This window comes from Loxodonta africana, chromosome 20 (assembly GCF_030014295.1).
Source record: "Loxodonta africana isolate mLoxAfr1 chromosome 20, mLoxAfr1.hap2, whole genome shotgun sequence".
Classification (NCBI taxonomy): domain Eukaryota; kingdom Metazoa; phylum Chordata; class Mammalia; order Proboscidea; family Elephantidae; genus Loxodonta; species Loxodonta africana.
In genome coordinates, this window is record NC_087361.1 from 80593388 (window position 1) to 80614830 (window position 21443).

A 21443-nucleotide genomic window follows, 5' to 3' on the forward strand; every position below is an offset into this window, starting at 1 on the left:
TTTCGTCCAATTCCATGAAATCCAACCAAAACCTGTCGAAACTCGTGGAATTTCACCGAATCCCTTTGAACTGTGTCTAAGAGGGTAGAATAGTATTGAATTGAATGAAATCGAATGAAATTGAATAGATTAGAGTAGTGTAGGTTAGGGAGGGATTCAGTGGGTAAGGCACAGTACAATTGAATAGAGCAGAACAGAAGAGAATACAAAGAGTAGAATGGAGTAGAGATGAGTAGAGTAGAATCGTCAGAGTGGAGTAGTGCAGAATATGGATGAAAAGACCCAGTTCAAGCCGAATCGAGTCGAGTGGAGAGGAAATGAGACGAATCGCGATGAATCGAATCGATTAGAATAGATTAGAGTAGGGTAGAACAGAATAGAATAGTGTAGAATGGAGTGGACTGGTGTGGAATGGAGTCGAATGGAGCCAAATAGAGACAAATATAGTAGAAAAGAGCTGAATAGAGCTCAATAAGTTTTAATCGAGCCTAATTATGCTGAATCGAGCAGAATTGAGGCGAATTGACCCGATTCAAGCCAAAGAGAGCTAAATGGAGCCGATTCAAGCCTAATCACATGGAATCGCGACGAAACGCATTGAATTGAATCGTATAGATTAGAGTAGAGGAGGGTAGGGTAGGAGAGGTTAGACTAGCACGGAACAGAATGCAATAGAAAGAATGAAATAGAATTAAGTAGAGTAGAGTAGAATAGAATAGAGTCAAATAGAGGTGAATAGACCGAATAGCCGAAAAGAGCTGAACAGAGCTGAATACACCCGAATCGACCAAATTCGAGATGAATCGAGACGAATCATGTCGAATCGCATTGAAATGTGTCGAGCTGAATCAAATAGATTAGTGTAGGTGCAGGTAAGGTTAGGGTAGAGTACGGTCGAATCGAAGAGAACAGAAAGAATAGAGTGGAGTGGAGAGGAGTAGACTAGAGTCAAATAGAGTCGAATACTGCCGATCAGAGCTGAATAGAGCAGAAAAGAGCCGAGTAGAACTGAATCGAGTCTAATGGAGCAGAAAGGAGCTGAATCGAGCCGATACGACCCGAATCAGCTCGAATCGCGTTCAAGTGTTTCGAATAGAATCGAACAGCTTGCAGTAGGGTAAGCAAGGGTCGGGTAGGGTAGAATAGAATGTAGTAGAACAGAATAGAACAGAACAGAACTGAACTGAAAGAATAGAAGAGGGTCGAGTAGAGTATCAAAGACTAGAGTAGAATAGAGTCCAATATTGCCAAACAGAGCCAAATAGAGCTAAAATTAGCTGAACCGATAGAAATCAAGACGAATCACGCCGAATCCCTCAGAACCGTGCCGTATAGCGTCGAATCCCGTCGAATTGCATTGAATCCCAACAATTCAAGTCAAATCCAATCCAATCGATTCGAATTGACTACTACTCTAATAAAACACATTTTTCGTTTAGAGTAGGGTAGACTACTATGCAATATAACAGAGAATAGAGTAGGATGAAGTAGAATTCTGTAGAATGGAGTTGACTGGAGTCGAATGGAGTCAAATGGAGTTGAAAAGAGATAATAGAGTTGAGTAGAGTCTAATAAAGTCGAGTAGAGGCTATTAGAGCCGAATAGAGCCGAATCGAAGCTCTTCGAGACAAATGGGGATGAATGGAGTGGAATGGAGCCGATTTGAGCCAATCGCATTGAAATGCATGCGACTGAATCCAGCAACATATATTAGAGTACTTTATGATAGAATAGATTAGAATAGAATTGAACACGGTAGAACGGAATAGAAAGAACACAATAGAATGGAGTAGATAAAAGTAGAGTAGAGCAGAATAATGTAGAGGAGAGTAGCGTAGAATAGAGTCGAATCGAGCCGAATGGAGATGAAAGGAGACAAATTGCATGGAATCCCACCGAATCAATTACAGTAAATTAGAGTAGGGTAGAGTAGAATAGTGTAGAATGGAGTAGAATGGTGTGCAATGGAATTGAATGGAGTCGAATAGAGTAGAAAAGAGCCGAATAGAGCCAAATAGTGCTGAATAGGTCCAAAGAGGGCCGAATCGAGCTCATTTGAGCCTAATGAATTCGAATCGAGCCAAATCCATTGAATCGAGTCTAATGGAGCTGAATCAAGCCGAATCTATTCTGTTCGAGCCAAGCGGACACGAATCGAACCGATTCGATCTGAATTGTGTCAAAATTCGTCAACTCAAATTGAATAGATTGGAGTAGGGGATGTTCGCGTATGGTAGGGTAGGGTAGACTAGAGTAGAATAGAATCAAACAGAATAGAATAGAACAGAACATTACAGAAAGAATACAGAAAAGAGTAGACTAGAGTATAGTAGAAGGGGAATAGAGTAGAATAGAGCCAAATCGAGCTGAATCACTTCAAAACGGGTCGAATCGAATCCAATCAAATGGAGTAGAATAGATTAGAGTTGGGATAGCATAGGGTACAGTACAGTGGAGTAGAATAGAACAGAACAGAATCGCAAACATACAATAGAATAGAAGAGAGTAGACTAGACTAGACTACAGAAGAGTAGACTAGAGTACAATAGAGTAGAGTAGCATCGAGTCGAATAGAGCTGAATATAGCAGGATGGGGATAAAAGGAGATGAATCGCATCAGAGAGATTAGAGTCAATTAGAGTAGGGTAGGGTAGGGTAGAGCAGAATAGAGTCGAATTGTGTGGAATGAATAGAATGGAGTGAAATAGAGACGAATAGAGTAGAAAAGAGTGGAATCGAGCTGAATAGGGACGACAAAGGCTGAACAGAGCCGAATCAAGTGGAAACGAGGATAATCGAGCTGAATCGAGCTAATGGTGCTGAATCGAGCCGAATCGAGCAGCTTCCAGCATAGTCGCGTCCAATGGCATCGAAATGCTTTGAATCGAATCAAATCAAACAGATTAGAAGGGTTATGGCACCGGAGCTTCTGATAGGGTGGACTAGGGTAGACTAAGGTAGACTAGAGTAGAGTAGACAAGAGAAGGCTAGAGTAGTAGCCTAGACTAGTAACCCAGCCAAGTCAGCTAGAATAGTGGCATAGATCAGTAGCCTCGACAAGTAGCCTTGAATAGTACCCTTGTCTTGACAAGTACCCTGAATTAGGACCCCAAACTGGTACCCTTGCCTTAACTAGGAGCCATAACTAGTGCCCCTGCCTTAATTAGTACCCTGAACTAGTAGCCTTGCCTTAACTAGTGCCCTGCCTTATGTAGCAGCCCTAACAGTACCCTTGCCTTAACTGGTAGCCCTAACTAGGTGCCTTGCCTTAACTAGTAAACTGGCCTGACGAGTAACCCTAACTTGTACCCTTACCTTAACTAGTACCCCTAACTAGTCGCCTTGCCTTAACTAGTAAACTGGCCTGAACGAGTAACCCTATCTTGTAAACTTACCTTAACTAGTAGCCTTGCCTGAACCAGTCAACTGGCCTTAACTAGTCACCCGAACTTGTACCCGTACCTTAACATGTACCCCTAACTAGGACCCTTCTCTTAAACAGTAGCAATTTACAGTAACCTTGACTAAAACAGTACCCTCAACAAGGACTTGTGTCTGAACTAGGACCCTTCACTAGTACTCTGGCATTCACTAATACCCCTAACTAGTGAATCTTAGCTCAACTAGTAGCCTTATCTAGTGCCCTGGCTTCAACTAGTAGCCTGAACTAGTAACCTTGTGTTAATCATTACCCTTGCCATAACTAGTACCCTTAATTAGTACCCTTATTAAGTACTCCCAATGACTAGGTGGGGTAGCATAGGGTAGGGTAGCATGCGGTGGAACAAAGAAAATAGAATAAAAAGAATAGAATGACATACTTCAGTGTAGGTTATGGTAGTGTATCATAGGATGAAATAGAGAAAATAGAAAAAGAGAATAGAATACCACAGAAGAGAAGAGAAAATAAAAGACTCGATTAGGATAGGGTGGGGTGGGTTAGGGTTCTGCAGAATAGGATAGTGTAGAATGGAGTAGAATGGTGTGGAATGGAGTCGAATGGAGTCGGACAGAGATGACTAGAGTAGAAAAGAGTGGAATAGAGCTGAAGAGCACCGAATAGGGCCAAATAGGGCCGAATCGAGCCGAATCAAGGCAAATTGCGTCGAATCGAGTCAAATCGACCATATTCGAGCTGAAAGTAGCCGAATGGAGCTGAAAAGAGCCAACTAGAGACAAACAAAATGAACCGAGCTAAATCGAGATAAAACACACCTGATCGCATCCCACTGCATCGAATTTCGTCCAATTCCATGAAATCCAACCAAAACCTGTCGAAACTCGTGGAATTTCACCGAATCCCTTTGAACTGTGTCTAAGAGGGTAGAATAGTATTGAATTGAATGAAATCGAATGAAATTGAATAGATTAGAGTAGTGTAGGTTAGGGAGGGATTCAGTGGGTAAGGCACAGTACAATTGAATAGAGCAGAACAGAAGAGAATACAAAGAGTAGAATGGAGTAGAGATGAGTAGAGTAGAATCGTCAGAGTGGAGTAGTGCAGAATATGGATGAAAAGACCCAGTTCAAGCCGAATCGAGTCGAGTGGAGAGGAAATGAGACGAATCGCGATGAATCGAATCGATTAGAATAGATTAGAGTAGGGTAGAACAGAATAGAATAGTGTAGAATGGAGTGGACTGGTGTGGAATGGAGTCGAATGGAGCCAAATAGAGACAAATATAGTAGAAAAGAGCTGAATAGAGCTCAATAAGTTTTAATCGAGCCTAATTATGCTGAATCGAGCAGAATTGAGGCGAATTGACCCGATTCAAGCCAAAGAGAGCTAAATGGAGCCGATTCAAGCCTAATCACATGGAATCGCGACGAAACGCATTGAATTGAATCGTATAGATTAGAGTAGAGGAGGGTAGGGTAGGAGAGGTTAGACTAGCACGGAACAGAATGCAATAGAAAGAATGAAATAGAATTAAGTAGAGTAGAGTAGAATAGAATAGAGTCAAATAGAGGTGAATAGACCGAATAGCCGAAAAGAGCTGAACAGAGCTGAATACACCCGAATCGACCAAATTCGAGATGAATCGAGACGAATCATGTCGAATCGCATTGAAATGTGTCGAGCTGAATCAAATAGATTAGTGTAGGTGCAGGTAAGGTTAGGGTAGAGTACGGTCGAATCGAAGAGAACAGAAAGAATAGAGTGGAGTGGAGAGGAGTAGACTAGAGTCAAATAGAGTCGAATACTGCCGATCAGAGCTGAATAGAGCAGAAAAGAGCCGAGTAGAACTGAATCGAGTCTAATGGAGCAGAAAGGAGCTGAATCGAGCCGATACGACCCGAATCAGCTCGAATCGCGTTCAAGTGTTTTGAATAGAATCGAACAGATTACAGTAGGGTAAGCAAGGGTAGGGTAGGGCAGAATAGAATGTAGTAGAACAGAATAGAACAGAACAGAACTGAACTGAAAGAATAGAAGAGGGTCGAGTAGAGTATCAAAGACTAGAGTAGAATAGAGTCCAATATTGCCAAACAGAGCCAAATAGAGCTAAAATTAGCTGAACCGATAGAAATCAAGACGAATCACGCCGAATCCCTCAGAACCGTGCCGTATAGCGTCGAATCCCGTCGAATTGCATTGAATCCCAACAATTCAAGTCAAATCCAATCCAATCGATTCGAATTGACTACTACTCTAATAAAACACATTTTTCGTTTAGAGTAGGGTAGACTACTATGCAATATAACAGAGAATAGAGTAGGATGAAGTAGAATTCTGTAGAATGGAGTTGACTGGAGTCGAATGGAGTCAAATGGAGTTGAAAAGAGATAATAGAGTTGAGTAGAGTCTCATAAAGTCGAGAAGAGGCTATTAGAGCCGAATAGAGCCGAATCGAAGCTCTTCGAGACAAATGGGGATGAATGGAGTGGAATGGAGCCGATTTGAGCCAATCGCATTGAAATGCATGCGACTGAATCCAGCAACATATATTAGAGTACTTTATGATAGAATAGATTAGAATAGAATTGAACACGGTAGAACGGAATAGAAGAACACAATAGAATGGAGTAGATAAAAGTAGAGTAGAGCAGAATAATGTAGAGGAGAGTAGCGTAGAATAGAGTCGAATCGAGCCGAATGGAGATGAAAGGAGACAAATTGCATGGAATCCCACCGAATCAATTACAGTAAATTAGAGTAGGGTAGAGTAGAATAGTGTAGAATGGAGTAGAATGGTGTGCAATGGAATTGAATGGAGTCGAATAGAGTAGAAAAGAGCCGAATAGAGCCAAATAGTGCTGAATAGGTCCAAAGAGGGCCGAATCGAGCTCATTTGTGCCTAATGAATTCGAATCGAGCCAAATTCATTGAATCGAGTCTAATGGAGCTGAATCAAGCCGAATCTATTCTGTTCGAGCCAAGCGGACACGAATCGAACCGATTCGATCTGAATTGTGTCAAAATTCGTCAACTCAAATTGAATAGATTGGAGTAGGGGATGTTCGCGTATGGTAGGGTAGGGTAGACTAGAGTAGAATAGAATCAAACAGAATAGAATAGAATAGAACAGAACATTACAGAAAGAATACAGAAAAGAGTAGACTAGAGTATAGTAGAAGGGGAATAGAGTAGAATAGAGCCAAATCGAGCTGAATCACTTCAAAACGGGTCGAATCGAATCCAACCAAATGGAGTAGAATAGATTAGAGTTGGGATAGCATAGGGTACAGTACAGTGGAGTAGAATAGAACAGAACAGAATCGCAAACATACAATAGAATAGAAGAGAGTAGACTAGACTAGACTACAGAAGAGTAGACTAGAGTACAATAGAGTAGAGTAGCATCGAGTCGAATAGAGCTGAATATAGCAGGATGGGGATAAAAGGAGATGAATCGCATCAGAGAGATTAGAGTCAATTAGAGTAGGGTAGGGTAGGGTAGAGCAGAATAGAGTCGAATTGTGTGGAATGAATAGAATGGAGTGAAATAGAGACGAATAGAGTAGAAAAGAGTGGAATCGAGCTGAATAGGGACGACAAAGGCTGAACAGAGCCGAATCAAGTGGAAACGAGGATAATCGAGCTGAATCGAGCTAATGGTGCTGAATCGAGCCGAATCGAGCAGCTTCGAGCATAGTCGCGTCCAATGGCATCGAAATGCTTTGAATCGAATCAAATCAAACAGATTAGAAGGGTTATGGCACCGGAGTTTCTGATAGGGTGGACTAGGGTAGACTAAGGTAGACTAGAGTAGAGTAGACAAGAGAAGGCTAGAGTAGTAGCCTAGACTAGTAACCCAGCCAAGTCAGCTAGAATAGTGGCATAGATCAGTAGCCTCGACAAGTAGCCTTGAATAGTACCCTTGTCTTGACAAGTACCCTGAATTAGGACCCCAAACTGGTACCCTTGCCTTAACTAGGAGCCATAACTAGTGCCCCTGCCTTAATTAGTACCCTGAACTAGTAGCCTTGCCTTAACTAGTGCCCTGCCTTATGTAGCAGCCCTAACAGTACCCTTGCCTTAACCGGTAGCCCTAACTAGGTGCCTTGCCTTAACTAGTAAACTGGCCTGACGAGTAACCCTAACTTGTACCCTTACCTTAACTAGTACCCCTAACTAGTCGCCTTGCCTTAACTAGTAAACTGGCCTGAACGAGTAACCCTATCTTGTACACTTACCTTAACTAGTAGCCTTGCCTGAACCAGTCAACTGGCCTTAACTAGTCACCCGAACTTGTACCCGTACCTTAACATGTACCCCTAACTAGGACCCTTCTCTTAAACAGTAGCAATTTACAGTAACCTTGACTAAAACAGTACCCTCAACAAGGACTTGTGTCTGAACTAGGACCCTTCACTAGTACCCTGGCATTCACTAATACCCCTAACTAGTGAATCTTAGCTCAACTAGTAGCCTTATCTAGTGCCCTGGCTTCAACTAGTAGCCTGAACTAGTAACCTTGTGTTAATCATTACCCTTGCCATAACTAGTACCCTTAATTAGTACCCTTATTAAGTACTCCCAATGACTAGGTGGGGTAGCATAGGGTAGGGTAGCATGCGGTGGAACAAAGAAAATAGAATAAAAAGAATAGAATGACATACTTCAGTGTAGGTTATGGTAGTGTATCATAGGATGAAATAGAGAAAATAGAAAAAGAGAATAGAACACCACAGAAGAGAAGAGAAAATAAAAGACTCGATTAGGATAGGGTGGGGTGGGTTAGGGTTCTGCAGAATAGGATAGTGTAGAATGGAGTAGAATGGTGTGGAATGGAGTCGAATGGAGTCGGACAGAGATGACTAGAGTAGAAAAGAGTGGAATAGAGCTGAAGAGCACCGAATAGGGCCAAATAGGGCCGAATCGAGCCGAATCAAGGCAAATTGCGTCGAATCGAGTCAAATCGACCATATTCGAGCTGAAAGTAGCCGAATGGAGCTGAAAAGAGCCAACTAGAGACAAACAAAATGAACCGAGCTAAATCGAGATAAAACACACCTGATCGCATCCCACTGCATCGAATTTCGTCCAATTCCATGAAATCCAACCAAAACCTGTCGAAACTCGTGGAATTTCACCGAATCCCTTTGAACTGTGTCTAAGAGGGTAGAATAGTATTGAATTGAATGAAATCGAATGAAATTGAATAGATTAGAGTAGTGTAGGTTAGGGAGGGATTCAGTGGGTAAGGCACAGTACAATTGAATAGAGCAGAACAGAAGAGAATACAAAGAGTAGAATGGAGTAGAGATGAGTAGAGTAGAATCGTCAGAGTGGAGTAGTGCAGAATATGGATGAAAAGACCCAGTTCAAGCCGAATCGAGTCGAGTGGAGAGGAAATGAGACGAATCGCGATGAATCGAATCGATTAGAATAGATTAGAGTAGGGTAGAACAGAATAGAATAGTGTAGAATGGAGTGGACTGGTGTGGAATGGAGTCGAATGGAGCCAAATAGAGACAAATATAGTAGAAAAGAGCTGAATAGAGCTCAATAAGTTTTAATCGAGCCTAATTATGCTGAATCGAGCAGAATTGAGGCGAATTGACCCGATTCAAGCCAAAGAGAGCTAAATGGAGCCGATTCAAGCCTAATCACATGGAATCGCGACGAAACGCATTGAATTGAATCGTATAGATTAGAGTAGAGGAGGGTAGGGTAGGAGAGGTTAGACTAGCACGGAACAGAATGCAATAGAAAGAATGAAATAGAATTAAGTAGAGTAGAGTAGAATAGAATAGAGTCAAATAGAGGTGAATAGACCGAATAGCCGAAAAGAGCTGAACAGAGCTGAATACACCCGAATCGACCAAATTCGAGATGAATCGAGACGAATCATGTCGAATCGCATTGAAATGTGTCGAGCTGAATCAAATAGATTAGTGTAGGTGCAGGTAAGGTTAGGGTAGAGTACGGTCGAATCGAAGAGAACAGAAAGAATAGAGTGGAGTGGAGAGGAGTAGACTAGAGTCAAATAGAGTCGAATACTGCCGATCAGAGCTGAATAGAGCAGAAAAGAGCCGAGTAGAACTGAATCGAGTCTAATGGAGCAGAAAGGAGCTGAATCGAGCCGATACGACCCGAATCAGCTCGAATCGCGTTCAAGTGTTTTGAATAGAATCGAACAGATTGCAGTAGGGTAAGCAAGGGTCGGGTAGGGTAGAATAGAATGTAGTAGAACAGAATAGAACAGAACAGAACTGAACTGAAAGAATAGAAGAGGGTCGAGTAGAGTATCAAAGACTAGAGTAGAATAGAGTCCAATATTGCCAAACAGAGCCAAATAGAGCTAAAATTAGCTGAACCGATAGAAATCAAGACGAATCACGCCGAATCCCTCAGAACCGTGCCGTATAGCGTCGAATCCCGTCGAATTGCATTGAATCCCAACAATTCAAGTCAAATCCAATCCAATCGATTCGAATTGACTACTACTCTAATAAAACACATTTTTCGTTTAGAGTAGGGTAGACTACTATGCAATATAACAGAGAATAGAGTAGGATGAAGTAGAATTCTGTAGAATGGAGTTGACTGGAGTCGAATGGAGTCAAATGGAGTTGAAAAGAGATAATAGAGTTGAGTAGAGTCTAATAAAGACGAGTAGAGGCTATTAGAGCCGAATAGAGCCGAATCGAAGCTCTTCGAGACAAATGGGGATGAATGGAGTGGAATGGAGCCGATTTGAGCCAAGCGCATTGAAATGCATGCGACTGAATCCAGCAACATATATTAGAGTACTTTATGATAGAATAGATTAGAATAGAATTGAACACGGTAGAACGGAATAGAAAGAACACAATAGAATGGAGTAGATAAAAGTAGAGTAGAGCAGAATAATGTAGAGGAGAGTAGCGTAGAATAGAGTCGAATCGAGCCGAATGGAGATGAAAGGAGACAAATTGCATGGAATCCCACCGAATCAATTACAGTAAATTAGAGTAGGGTAGAGTAGAATAGTGTAGAATGGAGTAGAATGGTGTGCAATGGAAATGAATGGAGTCGAATAGAGTAGAAAAGAGCCGAATAGAGCCAAATAGTGCTGAATAGGTCCAAAGAGGGCCGAATCGAGCTCATTTGAGGCTAATGAATTCGAATCGAGCCAAATTCATTGAATCGAGTCTAATGGAGCTGAATCAAGCCGAATCTATTCTGTTCGAGCCAAGCGGACACGAATCGAACCGATTCGATCTGAATTGTGTCAAAATTCGTCAACTCAAATTGAATAGATTGGAGTAGGGGATGTTCGCGTATGGTAGGGTAGGGTAGACTAGAGTAGAATAGAATCAAACAGAATAGAATAGAACAGAACATTACAGAAAGAATACAGAAAAGAGTAGACTAGAGTATAGTAGAAGGGGAATAGAGTAGAATAGAGCCAAATCGAGCTGAATCACTTCAAAATGGGTCGAATCGAATCCAATCAAATGGAGTAGAATAGATTAGAGTTGGGATAGCATAGGGTACAGTACAGTGGAGTAGAATAGAACAGAACAGAATCGCAAACATACAATAGAATAGAAGAGAGTAGACTAGACTAGACTACAGAAGAGTAGACTAGAGTACAATAGAGTAGAGTAGCATCGAGTCGAATAGAGCTGAATATAGCAGGATGGGGATAAAAGGAGATGAATCGCATCAGAGAGATTAGAGTCAATTAGAGTAGGGTAGGGTAGGGTAGAGCAGAATAGAGTCGAATTGTGTGGAATGAATAGAATGGAGTGAAATAGAGACGAATAGAGTAGAAAAGAGTGGAATCGAGCTGAATAGGGACGACAAAGGCTGAACAGAGCCGAATCAAGTGGAAACGAGGATAATCGAGTTGAATCGAGCTAATGGTGCTGAATCGAGCCGAATCGAGCAGCTTCCAGCATAGTCGCGTCCAATGCCATCGAAATGCTTTGAATCGAATCAAATCAAACAGATTAGAAGGGTTATGGCACCGGAGTTTCTGATAGGGTGGACTAGGGTAGACTAAGGTAGACTAGAGTAGAGTAGACAAGAGAAGGCTAGAGTAGTAGCCTAGACTAGTAACCCAGCCAAGTCAGCTAGAATAGTGGCATAGATCAGTAGCCTCGACAAGTAGCCTTGAATAGTACCCTTGTCTTGACAAGTACCCTGAATTAGGACCCCAAACTGGTACCCTTGCCTTAACTAGGAGCCATAACTAGTGCCCCTGCCTTAATTAGTACCCTGAACTAGTAGCCTTGCCTTAACTAGTGCCCTGCCTTATGTAGCAGCCCTAACAGTACCCTTGCCTTAACCGGTAGCCCTAACTAGGTGCCTTGCCTTTACTAGTAAACTGGCCTGACGAGTAACCCTAACTTGTACCCTTACCTTAACTAGTACCCCTAACTAGTCGCCTTGCCTTAACTAGTAAACTGGCCTGAACGAGTAACCCTATCTTGTAAACTTACCTTAACTAGTAGCCTTGCCTGAACCAGTCAACTGGCCTTAACTAGTCACCCGAACTTGTACCCGTACCTTAACATGTACCCCTAACTAGGACCCTTCTCTTAAACAGTAGCAATTTACAGTAACCTTGACTAAAACAGTACCCTCAACAAGGACTTGTGTCTGAACTAGGACCCTTCACTAGTACCCTGGCATTCACTAATACCCCTAACTAGTGAATCTTAGCTCAACTAGTAGCCTTATCTAGTGCCCTGGCTTCAACTAGTAGCCTGAACTAGTAACCTTGTGTTAATCATTACCCTTGCCATAACTAGTACCCTTAATTAGTACCCTTATTAAGTACTCCCAATGACTAGGTGGGGTAGCATAGGGTAGGGTAGCATGCGGTGGAACAAAGAAAATAGAATAAAAAGAATAGAATGACATACTTCAGTGTAGGTTATGGTAGTGTATCATAGGATGAAATAGAGAAAATAGAAAAAGAGAATAGAATACCACAGAAGAGAAGAGAAAATAAAAGACTCGATTAGGATAGGGTGGGGTGGGTTAGGGTTCTGCAGAATAGGATAGTGTAGAATGGAGTAGAATGGTGTGGAATGGAGTCGAATGGAGTCGGACAGAGATGACTAGAGTAGAAAAGAGTGGAATAGAGCTGAAGAGCACCGAATAGGGCCAAATAGGGCCGAATCGAGCCGAATCAAGGCAAATTGAGTCGAATCGAGTCAAATCGACCATATTCGAGCTGAAAGTAGCCGAATGGAGCTGAAAAGAGCCAACTAGAGACAAACAAAATGAACCGAGCTAAATCGAGATAAAACACACCTGATCACATCCCACTGCATCGAATTTCGTCCAATTCCATGAAATCCAACCAAAACCTGTCGAAACTCGTGGAATTTCACCGAATCCCTTTGAACTGTGTCTAAGAGGGTAGAATAGTATTGAATTGAATGAAATCGAATTAAATTGAATAGATTAGAGTAGTGTAGGTTAGGGAGGGATTCAGTGGGTAAGGCACAGTACAATTGAATAGAGCAGAACAGAAGAGAATACAAAGAGTAGAATGGAGTAGAGATGAGTAGAGTAGAATCGTCAGAGTGGAGTAGTGCAGAATATGGATGAAAAGACCCAGTTCAAGCCGAATCGAGTCGAGTGGAGAGGAAATGAGACGAATCGCGATGAATCGAATCGATTAGAATAGATTAGAGTAGGGTAGAACAGAATAGAATAGTGTAGAATGGAGTGGACTGGTGTGGAATGGAGTCGAATGGAGCCAAATAGAGACAAATATAGTAGAAAAGAGCTGAATAGAGCTCAATAAGTTTTAATCGAGCCTAATTATGCTGAATCGAGCAGAATTGAGGCGAATTGACCCGATTCAAGCCAAAGAGAGCTAAATGGAGCCGATTCAAGCCTAATCACATGGAATCGCGACGAAACGCATTGAATTGAATCGTATAGATTAGAGTAGAGGAGGGTAGGGTAGGAGAGGTTAGACTAGCACGGAACAGAATGCAATAGAAAGAATGAAATAGAATTAAGTAGAGTAGAGTAGAATAGAATAGAGTCAAATAGAGGTGAATAGACCGAATAGCCGAAAAGAGCCGAACAGAGCTGAATACACCCGAATCGACCAAATTCGAGATGAATCGAGACGAATCATGTCGAATCGCATTGAAATCTGTCGAGCTGAATCAAATAGATTAGTGTAGGTGCAGGTAAGGTTAGGGTAGAGTACGGTCGAATCGAAGAGAACAGAAAGAATAGAGTGGAGTGGAGAGGAGTAGACTAGAGTCAAATAGAGTCGAATACTGCCGATCAGAGCTGAATAGAGCAGAAAAGAGCCGAGTAGAACTGAATCGAGTCTAATGGAGCAGAAAGGAGCTGAATCGAGCCGATACGACCCGAATCAGCTCGAATCGCGTTCAAGTGTTTCGAATAGAATCGAACAGCTTGCAGTAGGGTAAGCAAGGGTAGGGTAGGGTAGAATAGAATGTAGTAGAACAGAATAGAACAGAACAGAACTGAACTGAAAGAATAGAAGAGGGTCGAGTAGAGTATCAAAGACTAGAGTAGAATAGAGTCCAATATTGCCAAACAGAGCCAAATAGAGCTAAAATTAGCTGAATCGATAGAAATCAAGACGAATCACGCCGAATCCCTCAGAACCGTGCCGTATAGCGTCGAATCTCGTCGAATTGCATTGAATCCCAACAATTCAAGTCAAATCCAATCCAATCGATTCGAATTGACTACTACTCTAATAAAACACATTTTTCGTTTAGAGTAGGGTAGACTACTATGCAATATAACAGAGAATAGAGTAGGATGAAGTAGAATTCTGTAGAATGGAGTTGACTGGAGTCGAATGGAGTCAAATGGAGTTGAAAAGAGATAATAGAGTTGAGTAGAGTCTAATAAAGACGAGTAGAGGCTATTAGAGCCGAATAGAGCCGAATCGAAGCTCTTCGAGACAAATGGGGATGAATGGAGTGGAATGGAGCCGATTTGAGCCAATCGCATTGAAATGCATGCGACTGAATCCAGCAACATATATTAGAGTACTTTATGATAGAATAGATTAGAATAGAATTGAACACGGTAGAACGGAATAGAAAGAACACAATAGAATGGAGTAGATAAAAGTAGAGTAGAGCAGAATAATGTAGAGGAGAGTAGCGTAGAATAGAGTCGAATCGAGCCGAATGGAGATGAAAGGAGACAAATTGCATGGAATCCCACCGAATCAATTACAGTAAATTAGAGTAGGGTAGAGTAGAATAGTGTAGAATGGAGTAGAATGGTGTGCAATGGAATTGAATGGAGTCGAATAGAGTAGAAAAGAGCCGAATAGAGCCAAATAGTGCTGAATAGGTCCAAAGAGGGCCGAATCGAGCTCATTTGAGCCTAATGAATTCGAATCGAGCCAAATTCATTGAATCGAGTCTAATGGAGCTGAATCAAGCCGAATCTATTCTGTTCGAGCCAAGCGGACACGAATCGAACCGATTCGATCTGAATTGTGTCAAAATTCGTCAACTCAAATTGAATAGATTGGAGTAGGGGATGTTCGCGTATGGTAGGGTAGGGTAGACTAGAGTAGAATAGAATCAAACAGAATAGAATAGAACAGAACATTACAGAAAGAATACAGAAAAGAGTAGACTAGAGTATAGTAGAAGGGGAATAGAGTAGAATAGAGCCAAATCGAGCTGAATCACTTCAAAACGGGTCGAATCGAATCCAATCAAATGGAGTAGAATAGATTAGAGTTGGGATAGCATAGGGTACAGTACAGTGGAGTAGAATAGAACAGAACAGAATCGCAAACATACAATAGAATAGAAGAGAGTAGACTAGACTAGACTACAGAAGAGTAGACTAGAGTACAATAGAGTAGAGTAGCATCGAGTCGAATAGAGCTGAATGTAGCAGGATGGGGATAAAAGGAGATGAATCGCATCAGAGAGATTAGAGTCAATTAGAGTAGGGTAGGGTAGGGTAGAGCAGAATAGAGTCGAATTGTGTGGAATGAATAGAATGGAGTGAAATAGAGACGAATAGAGTAGAAAAGAGTGGAATCGAGCTGAATAGGGACGACAAAGGCTGAACAGAGCCGAATCAAGTGGAAACGAGGATAATCGAGCTGAATCGAGCTAATGGTGCTGAATCGAGCCGAATCGAGCAGCTTCGAGCATAGTCGTGTCCAGTGGCATCGAAATGCTTTGAATCGAATCAAATCAAACAGATTAGAAGGGTTATGGCACCGGAGTTTCTGATAGGGTGGACTAGGGTAGACTAAGGTAGACTAGAGTAGAGTAGACAAGAGAAGGCTAGAGTAGTAGCCTAGACTAGTAACCCAGCCAAGTCAGCTAGAATAGTGGCATAGATCAGTAGCCTCGACAAGTAGCCTTGAATAGTACCCTTGTCTTGACAAGTACCCTGAATTAGGACCCCAAACTGGTACCCTTGCCTTAACTAGGAGCCATAACTAGTGCCCCTGCCTTAATTAGTACCCTGAACTAGTAGCCTTGCCTTAACTAGTGCCCTGCCTTATGTAGCAGCCCTAACAGTACCCTTGCCTTAACCGGTAGCCCTAACTAGGTGCCTTGCCTTAACTAGTAAACTGGCCTGACGAGTAACCCTAACTTGTACCCTTACCTTAACATGTACCCCTAACTAGTCGCCTTGCCTTAACTAGTAAACTGGCCTGAACGAGTAACCCTATCTTGTAAACTTACCTTAACTAGTAGCCTTGCCTGAACCAGTCAACTGGCCTTAACTAGTCACCCTAACCTGTACCCTTACCTTAACATGTACCCCTAACTAGGACCCTTCTCTTAAATAGGAGCAATTTACAGTAACCTTGACTAAAACAGTACCCTCAACAAGGACTTGTGTCTGAACTAGGACCCTTCACTAGTACCCTGGCATTCACTAGTACCCGTAACTAGTGAATCTTAGCTCAACTAGTAGCCTTATCTAGTGCCCTAGCTTCAACTAGTAGCCTGAACTAGTACCCTTGTGTTAATTATTACCCTTGCCATAACTAGGACCCTTAATTAGTACCCTCATTAAGTACTCCCAATGACTAGGTGGGATAGGATAGGGTAGGGTAGCATGCGGTGGAACAAAGAAAATAGAATAAAAAGAATAGAATGACATACGTCAGCGTAGGTTATGGTAGTGTATCATAGGATGAAATAGAGAAAATAGAAAAAGAATAGCATACCACAGAAGAGAAGAGAAAATAAGAGACTCGATTAGGATAGGGTGGGGTGGGTTAGGGTTCTGCAGAATAGGATAGTGTAGAATGGAGTAGAATGGTGTGGAATGGAGTCGAATGGAGTCGGACAGAGATGACTAGAGTAGAAAAGAGTGGAATAGAGCTGAAGAGCACCGAATAGGGCCAAATAGGGCCAAATCGAGCCGAATCAAGGCAAATTGAGTCGAATCGAGTCAAATCGACCATATTCGAGCTGAAAGTAGCCGAATGGAGCTGAAAAGAGCCAACTAGAGACAAACAAAATGAACCGAGCTAAATCGAGATAAAACACACCTAATCGCATCCCACTGCATCGAATTTCGTCCAATTCCATGAAATCCAACCAAAACCTGTCGAAACTCGTGGAATTTCACCGAATCCCTTTGAACTGTGTCTAAGAGGGTAGAATAGTATTGAATTGAATGAAATCGAATTAAATTGAATAGATTAGAGTAGTGTAGGTTAGGGAGGGATTCAGTGGGTAAGGCACAGTACAATTGAATAGAGCAGAACAGAAGAGAATACAAAGAGTAGAATGGAGTAGAGATGAGTAGAGTAGAATCGTCAGAGTGGAGTAGTGCAGAATATGGATGAAAAGACCCAGTTCAAGCCGAATCGAGTCGAGTGGAGAGGAAATGAGACGAATCGCGATGAATCGAATCGATTAGAATAGATTAGAGTAGGGTAGAACAGAATAGAATAGTGTAGAATGGAGTGGACTGGTGTGGAATGGAGTCGAATGGAGCCAAATAGAGACAAATATAGTAGAAAAGAGCTGAATAGAGCTCAATAAGTTTTAATCGAGCCTAATTATGCTGAATCGAGCAGAATTGAGGCGAATTGACCCGATTCAAGCCAAAGAGAGCTAAATGGAGCCGATTCAAGCCTAATCACATGGAATCGCGACGAAACGCATTGAATTGAATCGTATAGATTAGAGTAGAGGAGGGTAGGGTAGGAGAGGTTAGACTAGCACGGAACAGAATGCAATAGAAAGAATAAAATAGAATTAAGTAGAGTAGAGTAGGATAGAATAGAGTCAAATAGAGGTGAATAGAGCGAATAGCCGAAAAGAGCCGAACAGAGCTGAATACACCCGAATCGACCAAATTCGAGATGAATCGAGACGAATCATGTCGAATCGCTTTGAAATGTGTCGAACTGAATCAAATAGATTAGTGTAGGTGCAGGTAAGGTTAGGGTAGAGTACGGTCGAATCGAAGAGAACAGAAAGAATAGAGTGGAGTGGAGAGGAGTAGACTAGAGTCAAATAGAGTCGAATACTGCCGATCAGAGCTGAATAGAGCAGAAAAGAGCCGAGTAGAACTGAATCAAGTCTAATGGAGCAGAAAGGAGCTGAATCGAGCCGATACGACCCGAATCAGCTCGAATCGCGTTCAAGTGTTTCGAATAGAATCGAACAGATTACAGTAGGGTAAGCAAGGGTAGGGTAGGGTAGAAGAGAATGTAGTAGAACAGAATAGAACAGAACAGAACTGAACTGAAAGAATAGAAGAGGGTCGAGTAGAGTATCAAAGACTAGAGTAGAATAGAGTCCAATATTGCCAAACAGAGCCAAAGAGAGCTAAAATTAGCTGAATCCATAGAAATCAAGACGAATCACGCCGAATCCCTCAGAACCGTGCCGTATAGCGTCGAATCCCGTCGAATTGCATTGAATCCCAACAATTCAAGTCAAATCCAATCCAATCGATTCGAATTGACTACTACTCTAATAAAACACATTTTTCGTTTAGAGTAGGGTAGACTACTATGCAATATAACAGAGAATAGAGTAGGATGAAGTAGAATTCTGTAGAATGGAGTTGACTGGAGTCGAATGGAGTCAAATGGAGTTGAAAAGAGATAATAGAGTTGAGTAGAGTCTCATAAAGTCGAGTAGAGGCTATTAGAGCCGAATAGAGCCGAATCGAAGCTCTTCGAGACAAATGGGGATGAATGGAGTGGAATGGAGCCGATTTGAGCCAATCGCATTGAAATGCATGCGACTGAATCCAGCAACATATATTAGAGTACTTTATGATAGAATAGATTAGAATAGAATTGAACACGGTAGAACGGAATAGAAAGAACACAATAGAATGGAGTAGATAAAAGTAGAGTAGAGCAGAATAATGTAGAGGAGAGTAGCGTAGAATAGAGTCGAATCGAGCCGAATGGAGATGAAAGGAGACAAATTGCATGGAATCCCACCGAATCAATTACAGTAAATTAGAGTAGGGTAGAGTAGAATAGTGTAGAATGGAGTAGAATGGTGTGCAATGGAATTGAATGGAGTCGAATAGAGTAGAAAAGAGCCGAATAGAGCCAAATAGTGCTGAATAGGTCCAAAGAGGGCCGAATCGAGCTCATTTGAGCCTAATGAATTCGAATCGAGCCAAATTCATTGAATCGAGTCTAATGGAGCTGAATCAAGCCGAATCTATTCTGTTCGAGCCAAGCGGACACGAATCGAACCGATTCGATCTGAATTGTGTCAAAATTCGTCAACTCAAATTGAATAGATTGGAGTAGGGGATGTTCGCGTATGGTAGGGTAGGGTAGACTAGAGTAGAATAGAATCAGACAGAATAGAATAGAACATTACAGAAAGAATACAGAAAAGAGTAGACTAGAGTATAGTAGAAGGGGAATAGAGTAGAATAGAGCCAAATCGAGCTGAATCACTTCAAAATGGGTCGAATCGAATCCAATCAAATGGCGTAGAATAGATTAGAGTTGGCATAGCATAGGGTACAGTACAGTGGAGTAGAATAGAACAGAACAGAATCGCAAACATACAATAGAATAGAAGAGAGTAGACTAGACTAGACTACAGAAGAGTAGACTAGAGTACAATAGAGTAGCATCGAGTCGAATAGAGCTGAATGTAGCAGGATGGGGATAAAAGGAGATGAATCGCATCAGAGAGATTAGAGTCAATTAGAGTAGGGTAGGGTAGGGTAGAGCAGAATAGAGTCGAATTGTGTGGAATGAATAGAATGGAGTGAAATAGAGACGAATAGAGTAGAAAAGAGTGGAATCGAGCTGAATAGGGACGACAAAGGCTGAACAGAGCCGAATCAAGTGGAAACGAGGATAATCGAGCTGAATCGAGCTAATGGTGCTGAATCGAGCCGAATCGAGCAGCTTCGAGCATAGTCGCGTCCAATGGCATCGAAATGCTTTGAATCGAATCAAATCAAACAGATTAGAAGGGTTATGGCACCGGAGTTTCTGATAGGGTGGACTAGGGTGGACTAAGGTAGACTAGAGTAGAGTAGACAAGAGAAGGCTAGAGTAGTAGCCTAGACTAGTAACCCCGCCAAGTCAGCTAGCATAGTGGCATAGATCAGTAGCCTAGACAAGTAGCCTTGAATAGTACCCTTGTCTTGACAAGTACCCTGAATTAGGACCCCAAACTGGTACCCTTGCCTTAACTAGGAGCCATAACTAGTGCCCCTGCCTTAATTAGTACCCTGAACTAGTAGCCTTGCCTTAACTAGTGCCCTGCCTTATGTAGCAGCCCTAACAGTACCCTTGCCTTAACCGGTAGCCCTAACTAGGTGCCTTGCCTTAACTAGTAAACTGGCCTGACGAGTAACCCTAACTTGTACCCTTACCTTAACTAGTACCCCTAACTAGTCGCCTTGCCTTAACTAGTAAACTGGCCTGAACGAGTAACCCTATCTTGTAAACTTACCTTAACTAGTAGCCTTGCCTGAACCAGTCAACTGGCCTTAACTAGTCACCCTAACCTGTACCCTTACCTTAACATGTACCCCTAACTAGGACCCTTCTCTTAAATAGGAGCAATTTACAGTAACCTTGACTAAAACAGTACCCTCACAAGGACTTGTGTCTGAACTAGAACCCTTCACTAGTACCCTGGCATTCACTAGTACCCCTAACTAGTGAATCTTAGCTCAACTAGTAGCCTTATCTAGTGCCCTAGCTTCAACTAGTAGCCTGAACTAGTACCCTTGTGTTAATTATTACCCTTGCCATAACTAGGACCCTTAATTAGTACCCTCATTAAGTACTCCCAATGACTAGGTGGGATAGGATAGGGTAGGGTAGCATGCGGTGGAACAAAGAAAATAGAATAAAAGAATAGAATGACATACGTCAGCGTAGGTTATGGTAGTGTATCATAGGATGAAATAGAGAAAATAGAAAAAGAATAGCATACCACAGAAGAGAAGAGAAAATAAGAGACTAGATTAGGATAGGGTGGGGTGGGTTAGGGTTCTGCAGAATAGGATAGTGTAGAATGGAGTAGAATGGTGTGGAATGGAGTCGAATGGAGTCGGACAGAGATGACTAGAGTAGAAAAGAGTGGAATAGAGCTGAAGAGCACCGAATAGGGCCAAATAGGGCCGAATCGAGCCGAATCAAGGCAAATTGAGTCGAATCGAGTCAAATCGACCATATTCGAGCTGAAAGTAGCCGAATGGAGCTGAAAAGAGCCAACTAGAGACAAACAAAATGAACCGAGCTAAATCGAGATAAAACACACCTAATCGCATCCCACTGCATCGAATTTCGTCCAATTCCATGAAATCCAACCAAAACCTGTCGAAACTCGTGGAATTTCACCGAATCCCTTTGAACTGTGTCTAAGAGGGTAGAATAGTATTGAATTGAATGAAATCGAATTAAATTGAATAGATTAGAGTAGTGTAGGTTAGGGAGGGATTCAGTGGGTAAGGCACAGTACAATTGAATAGAGCAGAACAGAAGAGAATACAAAGAGTAGAATGGAGTAGAGATGAGTAGAGTAGAATCGTCAGAGTGGAGTAG